The sequence below is a fragment of the Sinocyclocheilus rhinocerous genome, unplaced genomic scaffold, assembly GCF_001515625.1.
Source record: "Sinocyclocheilus rhinocerous isolate Xijiao unplaced genomic scaffold, SAMN03320098_v1.1 scaffold834, whole genome shotgun sequence".
NCBI classification, from domain to species: domain Eukaryota; kingdom Metazoa; phylum Chordata; class Actinopteri; order Cypriniformes; family Cyprinidae; genus Sinocyclocheilus; species Sinocyclocheilus rhinocerous.
Genome location: NW_015645089.1, coordinates 169,293 through 175,138, shown reverse-complemented (window position 1 = coordinate 175,138; position 5,846 = coordinate 169,293). Strand labels below are relative to the sequence as shown.

The following is a 5,846-nucleotide window of genomic DNA, read 5'->3' as shown; positions in this document are numbered from 1 at the left end:
CCTGAACCAGCTAATCAAGCTCTTACTAGGCATACTAGAAACTTCCAGTCAGGTGTGTTGAGGCAAGTTGGAGCTAAACTCTGCAGGACACTGGCCCTCCAGGACCGAGTTTGGACACCCCTGCTCCAAGACCTGAAACTGGCGTGTCAGAGAAAGGAGACATGCAAAATGTGCAGTGTTGGGGTGCCTCCAGGACCAGGGTTGTGACACTGTGTTATGGCACCTCAGAAGTGTTTCTATGCCACCTTTGCAGTAAAATGTTGGCGTTATAGGCATCTTTGCACAGCTAACACCAAATTTACACTGCAAAGGTGACACAGAAGCACTCAGAAGCATTTAGGTGTCTTTACACCGACTGCGTAATGCTGCTCAGAGGTGGCATGAATGCATTTACAAAGCAGATACAACTTTATACGGTACTTTGATACTAGGGGCTGAGGTGGTTCAGAGCAGGCATAGTTTAGTCTGGCTTTTATGTGGCATTGTATCTTTAAACTGAATTTTGAGCAGGCACAGACCAGCCTTAACTCAACTGTGAAAAGACAACTTAAGTTAAGGTTGCTCTGTGCCTGAGTGGCATTAAACAGTGTGTTATGGCAGTGGTTCCCAACCCTGGTCCTGGAGACACCCCAACATATGCCTGCTCTGACACAACTTAGCCCCTATAAAAGTATACAGTTAAAATTGCAGTGTAAATGCATTCATGCCACCTCTGAGCAACATTGACATTTTGTGTTAAGATAATTGCCACTTAGGAGGTGCTTCTGTGCCACCTTTACAGTGAAAATGGCATTGTTTTAAGATTGACTTGTGCCAAATTTGAACTGCAATGTGGCACAGAAATACTTCTGAAGTAACATTTAAGTATCTTTCCACAGACTGTTTAATGCTGCTCATAGGTGGCTTAAATGTATTTACACAGCAATTACAGCTGTATACTTTGATACTACGGGCTGAAGTGGTTTTGAGCAGACACAATTTAGTCAGCCTTTTTTTTGACATTGCATCTTTACAATGAATTTTGTGCAGGCACAGACCAGCCTTAACTTGACTGTGTAAAGATGTCTTTAGTTTATGCAGCTCACAGATTCAAACCCATAAATAAGAGTTTCTCACTGCGGTAGATCCTCTAAACTAGCATGATTAATAATTAAGAGAATTTGAGTCCCACTGGAGAATTCAGCATTCTGTTCAGACAAATTCATCTGCACAAGTGCCAGACTGTGGCAGAATGTTTCCATATGAACGAGACTTGTGTTCATGTGTTCGCATAGCTGTCTGTGCATTTTTCACATGCTTGCATAATTTTGTTTTGATATAGGTCGTTTGATCATCCTAATTCTGTGACTCTGCTGTGCTGTCCAAACAAAAACCAATTCTGCCCGGAAGCTCGAGAGGTCTTGCTAGGTCTGTTATCTGTAATTACCCATGCTCTTTGCTTGACCCCTACTGGAGCGACAGCACCAATTCAGGGTTTTGAAGTGGGAGTTTGGTTGGCAGGAGTCTTTGCGCTCTGACATTGGGCACGCTCCTCTGAAATTATGAAGCGAACGTCTGGGCAGATTCCAAACCCTCCACGGCTGGATGCAGGAATCAGTGGTTTAATTAAAGCTTTATTATTTGTCTTGGTGGGACGTTTCACCAGAAACAACCAAATCTACTGTATACTTTTCCCTCTCTCGCGTGCAGACATCTACCTGCGTTGGCTGCCGCGTCCGTGTTGACCTCTGCGTGGTTTGGGCGCAGCTGGTACACCGACCGTTCTGACCTCAGATCAGCAGGGATTTACTCTGTGTGCCTGTGGCTTCTGCTGACTCCACTACTGTGATACATTGAGTTGTGTGACTGAACATTGAAGGCACATCATGAGAATAATCTTAATATTATTCACAAGAGATATTCTGTGTGAATTAAGAAATTGTGAAATTGCTGTTTTGAAACATTATTTGCAACTTGTTTGATATGAAGCTCAAGATGATTCAGTGATTCTTTTATGGTCAGAAAGATATGTAGGCAGTAGGCACATATTACTTTTTATTATGGGGTTTTTGTCTTCCAATTAAATCAATAAGAGTGTTTCTGGTTATTTGAATGTGTTCCAGTTGTTTGTTGTGGCTATATTTAGCTAAAAAAAAAATACATAAAATTATTTTTAAATTATATTATTTAAATTATTATATTTAAAATTTAAGTGTAATTTGCATTAAACAGTGCTAAAATTAGTTTGTCTCTCATGTCTGAAAAAGTTTTTACTTGTTCTTGCTTCTGCATCTTGAATTGTTGACCCAAGAACCCCTAAATGATTCAGTCTGATATGTGAGCGAATAATTTTTGGTACAATGAGTCAGTGGGTTTTTTATTCAAGAACTGCTCTTACCAATTCAGTTCGATTAGTGAACAAATCATTCTTGGTTCAATGAGTCAGGGTTTTTGATGATTTTTGCTCTGACCAGTTCAGTCTGATGAGTGAAAAAATCATGGTCGGTGGGTTGTTGATTCGAGAACTGCTCTGGGGGATTCAGTCTAATTTGTGAATGAATTATTCTTGGTTTAAGGACCCAGTGGGTTGTTCATTTAAGAACAGCTCTAAATGATTCAGTTTGGTTTGTGAAAGAATCATTCTTGATTCAGTGAGTCAGTGGAATGTTGATATAAAAAACTGCTCTGAGCGATTCAGTCTTATTTGTGAATTAATCATTCTTGTATAAATAAGTAAGTGAGTTGTTGATTTGAGAACTACTCTGACCAATTCAGTCTGATTTGTGAACAAATCATGTTCCATGGGTTGTTGGTGGAGAACTGCTTTGAGCGATTCAGTTTGGTTTGAGAAAGAATCATTCTTAGTCCAAAGAGTCAAGGGATATTGATTCAAAAACTGCTCTGAGCAATTCAGTCTGATTTATGAACGAGTCGTTCTTGGTTCAATGTGTCAGTGGGTATTTGATCTGGGTACTGCTTTGAGCGATTTAGTCTGTTTTGTGAATGAATTATTCTTGGTTCAATGAGTCAGCGGGTTGCTGACTTGAGAGCTGATTCAGTCTGGTTTGTGAATAGGGATGTAACGGTATGAAAATTTCTTATCACGATTATAGTGACCAAAATGATCACGGTTATCATTGTTATCACGGTATTGTTAAAATGTGCTGGTAGCACTCTTTTAAAACCTCCCAGCTTTTCCGCCCTGTTTTCACTCAAAACGAAACTACTCTGCGTGCTGTGCGCACGTGAAACTGTTACTTAAAAATGTGCTTTATGCTGGACAGTATTTATTTATCGCGAGTTGTTCAAATCGCGGTAATCTAATACGGTTTTAATGATAATTAAAAGATGAAACGGTAATACTAACCGTCGGGAATTTTATCATGATTTATCGTCAAACCGGTAATCGTTACATCCCTATTTGTGAACAAATCATTCTTAGTCTAGTTAGTGTCTCAGTGGGTTGTTTGTGAACCAGTTCAACCAATTCATCAAAAAGATTTGACTCAAAAGAAAAAAAAATTCCTGAATCAGAATCACTAGCACATTGAAGACCAATGTGAGTCCTTTTTAAAGTGTGTATTTTACTATGTGTGTTCGCTAGGAACTAAACCCAGGATCTTGGCATCCCTAGCACCACGTTGAGCTACAGGAATGTTCGTTTTTACACTAGCTGTGACCACAAAGACCAACACAAAGGGAAAAAGTTGCTATTCAGGGTGTGATGATACAGCACTTGGTGCCGGGGCCACATTTGGTGCCCGTTCAGGGTGTTATTAGAGGGCATAGATGGACATGTGACAGGAAGTCCCCTCTCCATCAGATGCAGGGCCACATGACCCAGGCCTGCACCCTCCGCAAAGGCAGGCATCCATTAATTAGCACAGGGCAGCATGGGTAATATGACATTCCTGTAGTGGAGGATAATTACTGGTTCAGAAAACAAGACACAGCCAGTGGATTTGGGTGACCAATTCATCTGAAGGCAAAGGTTGTGACCTTCCTTATTCTAGACATTTGACTTTCTTGGAAAAGTTAGCAAATGTGCTGCTTTTGTTAACGAATTTACCATAATTATTATATGCAAATATATATTCCATCCGAAGTGCTTCAAACTCCTTTTTGATGCTGGCATATGGGTGCGTTTAACATTCCTGCTATTACAGAACTGAAGGTGGAATTCTCCCCTGGGAACTGGGATTGTTCCACATCAAGGAAGCGTTTTCCTGGTATTTAATTTCCAGCCTCTTGAAATGAGCTTGTCTCCCTCCAGGTCTCTTCCTTGTCTTCTTGTTTTCCAACAGGCACAGAGAACATTGAATTCCTTGGAGAATTTGCAAAGATGGCCGATTGCAGGCACTCCAACAGCAATAACCTGTTTGGGTTCAATAATATTGACCGAAGGTAAAAAAAAGAAGAAAATAAAAAGACTTAAAACGGGGAAAAATATGACTCTTTGTTTCCAACAGGCATTGGAATTAAAAAAAAAAAAAAAAAAAAATTAGTAGAAATGAATACTTTTACGAAAGACCAATATACTTTAAAAGAATGTAGGCTAGTTCATAAAACTTAATATTTAAATAATTGACATTTAAATATAAACATTTAAATAAAAAATATAGTTTAAATTTATATTAAATTTAATTAGTTGAAGTGACTTGAAATACATCTATACATGTAATTTCGTATTGTCTTTGTAACACACTGAAAACAATTTGGTGTAGGATTTATTTTGGCAATTTTCACTCAGAAATTGCTAGTAAATTTCGAAAAATAATTACAATGAAATAAGTAAAACATTAAGTTAAAATAAATAAAAAATACCACAAATTACATTTATGATAAACTAAAATTTTATAAGCACTTTAATAAGTCAACAGTTTAAAATAAGTGTTCTTTAAAGCACAGCAAAATATTAAAACATGATTCATATTATATTATATAAAAAAATGTTATATTATATTTTTTTAAATATACTATGAGATGTGAATGCAATTAAGCACATTTCTTTCAGATCATGCTGTGAGAATCACAGATGTTGGCAATGTGGAATCACTTAACATATGGATTTCATTATTATTAAATTGCCAGAATGATCTCAGCAATGTTATAGGGTTGTAACATAGATTCCTGCTTTGCCCAATTCATGCATTCATGTTTCACTTTTTACATTTCCTTCTGTAAGGAATGATTTCTTTCTCTTTTTCTATTATAGATAGTGAAATATTTGCTGAATGAATGCTGTGATAGTCTGCAAGCAAACAAGTGTGTCAATCAAGGCGAGTGGAACCCTACACCTGTGACGTTCTTTCTCACCGTGTCGGTTTACATTCTCAGCATTGACATGGTTACTGCCAGCTTGTGTTTACTATGGTAAATAAACACTTAATGGAAAGATACAAACAGCAGCAGAAGTATATGCATTGTACTCAGTAGAAGTACTGACACTACTAAATAGGGCTGTGCGATTAATCGAAATCGTCATAAAATCGTGATTTGAGCGTGCGCGATTTCTAAATCGCTGTATAGCACGATTTTCCACGCCCCCGACCTCCCGCAGTATGCTATCCGAACCAATCAGAATGCAGTGCGCCTAAATGGAGCACGAGAACAGAACAGAACAGACCGGGCGGGCATACAAACGTAACGCCAGGTTCACACACTCCGTCTGTGGTGCGTATTTTTTCCGCGCCCATGTTAACGGATCAGAGCGTTCACACTGCACGCGATTGCGCTCCGGCAGTGCGCTCCAGGAGCGGTGCGTCTGCAGCAATCATGCTGCGATCGTTTCCGCACGGAATCTATTTCTGCTGTGCTGCACGCGCTGAATTAAAGTGACAGCGCATTATTCGCAAAAATAACATGGA

The 5,846-nt window shown here is 38.9% G+C and overlaps 1 protein-coding gene across 3 annotated transcripts in view; it reads left to right on the top strand.

Annotated features, from left to right (window-relative positions):
* LOC107705785 (tumor necrosis factor receptor superfamily member 19L-like) overlaps positions 1-5,846 on the top strand; it is a 36,672-nt gene that overhangs the window by 2,969 nt on the left and 27,857 nt on the right. The window contains exon 1 of one of the 3 annotated variants that reach the window (XM_016509239.1): positions 5,080-5,352. The exons of the other annotated variants lie outside the window; for them this stretch is intronic. The gene's annotated coding sequence lies outside the window, so the exon portion shown is untranslated. Of the gene's footprint in view, positions 1-5,079; positions 5,353-5,846 lie in introns of those variants that run through there. 3 annotated transcript variants of the gene reach the window in all.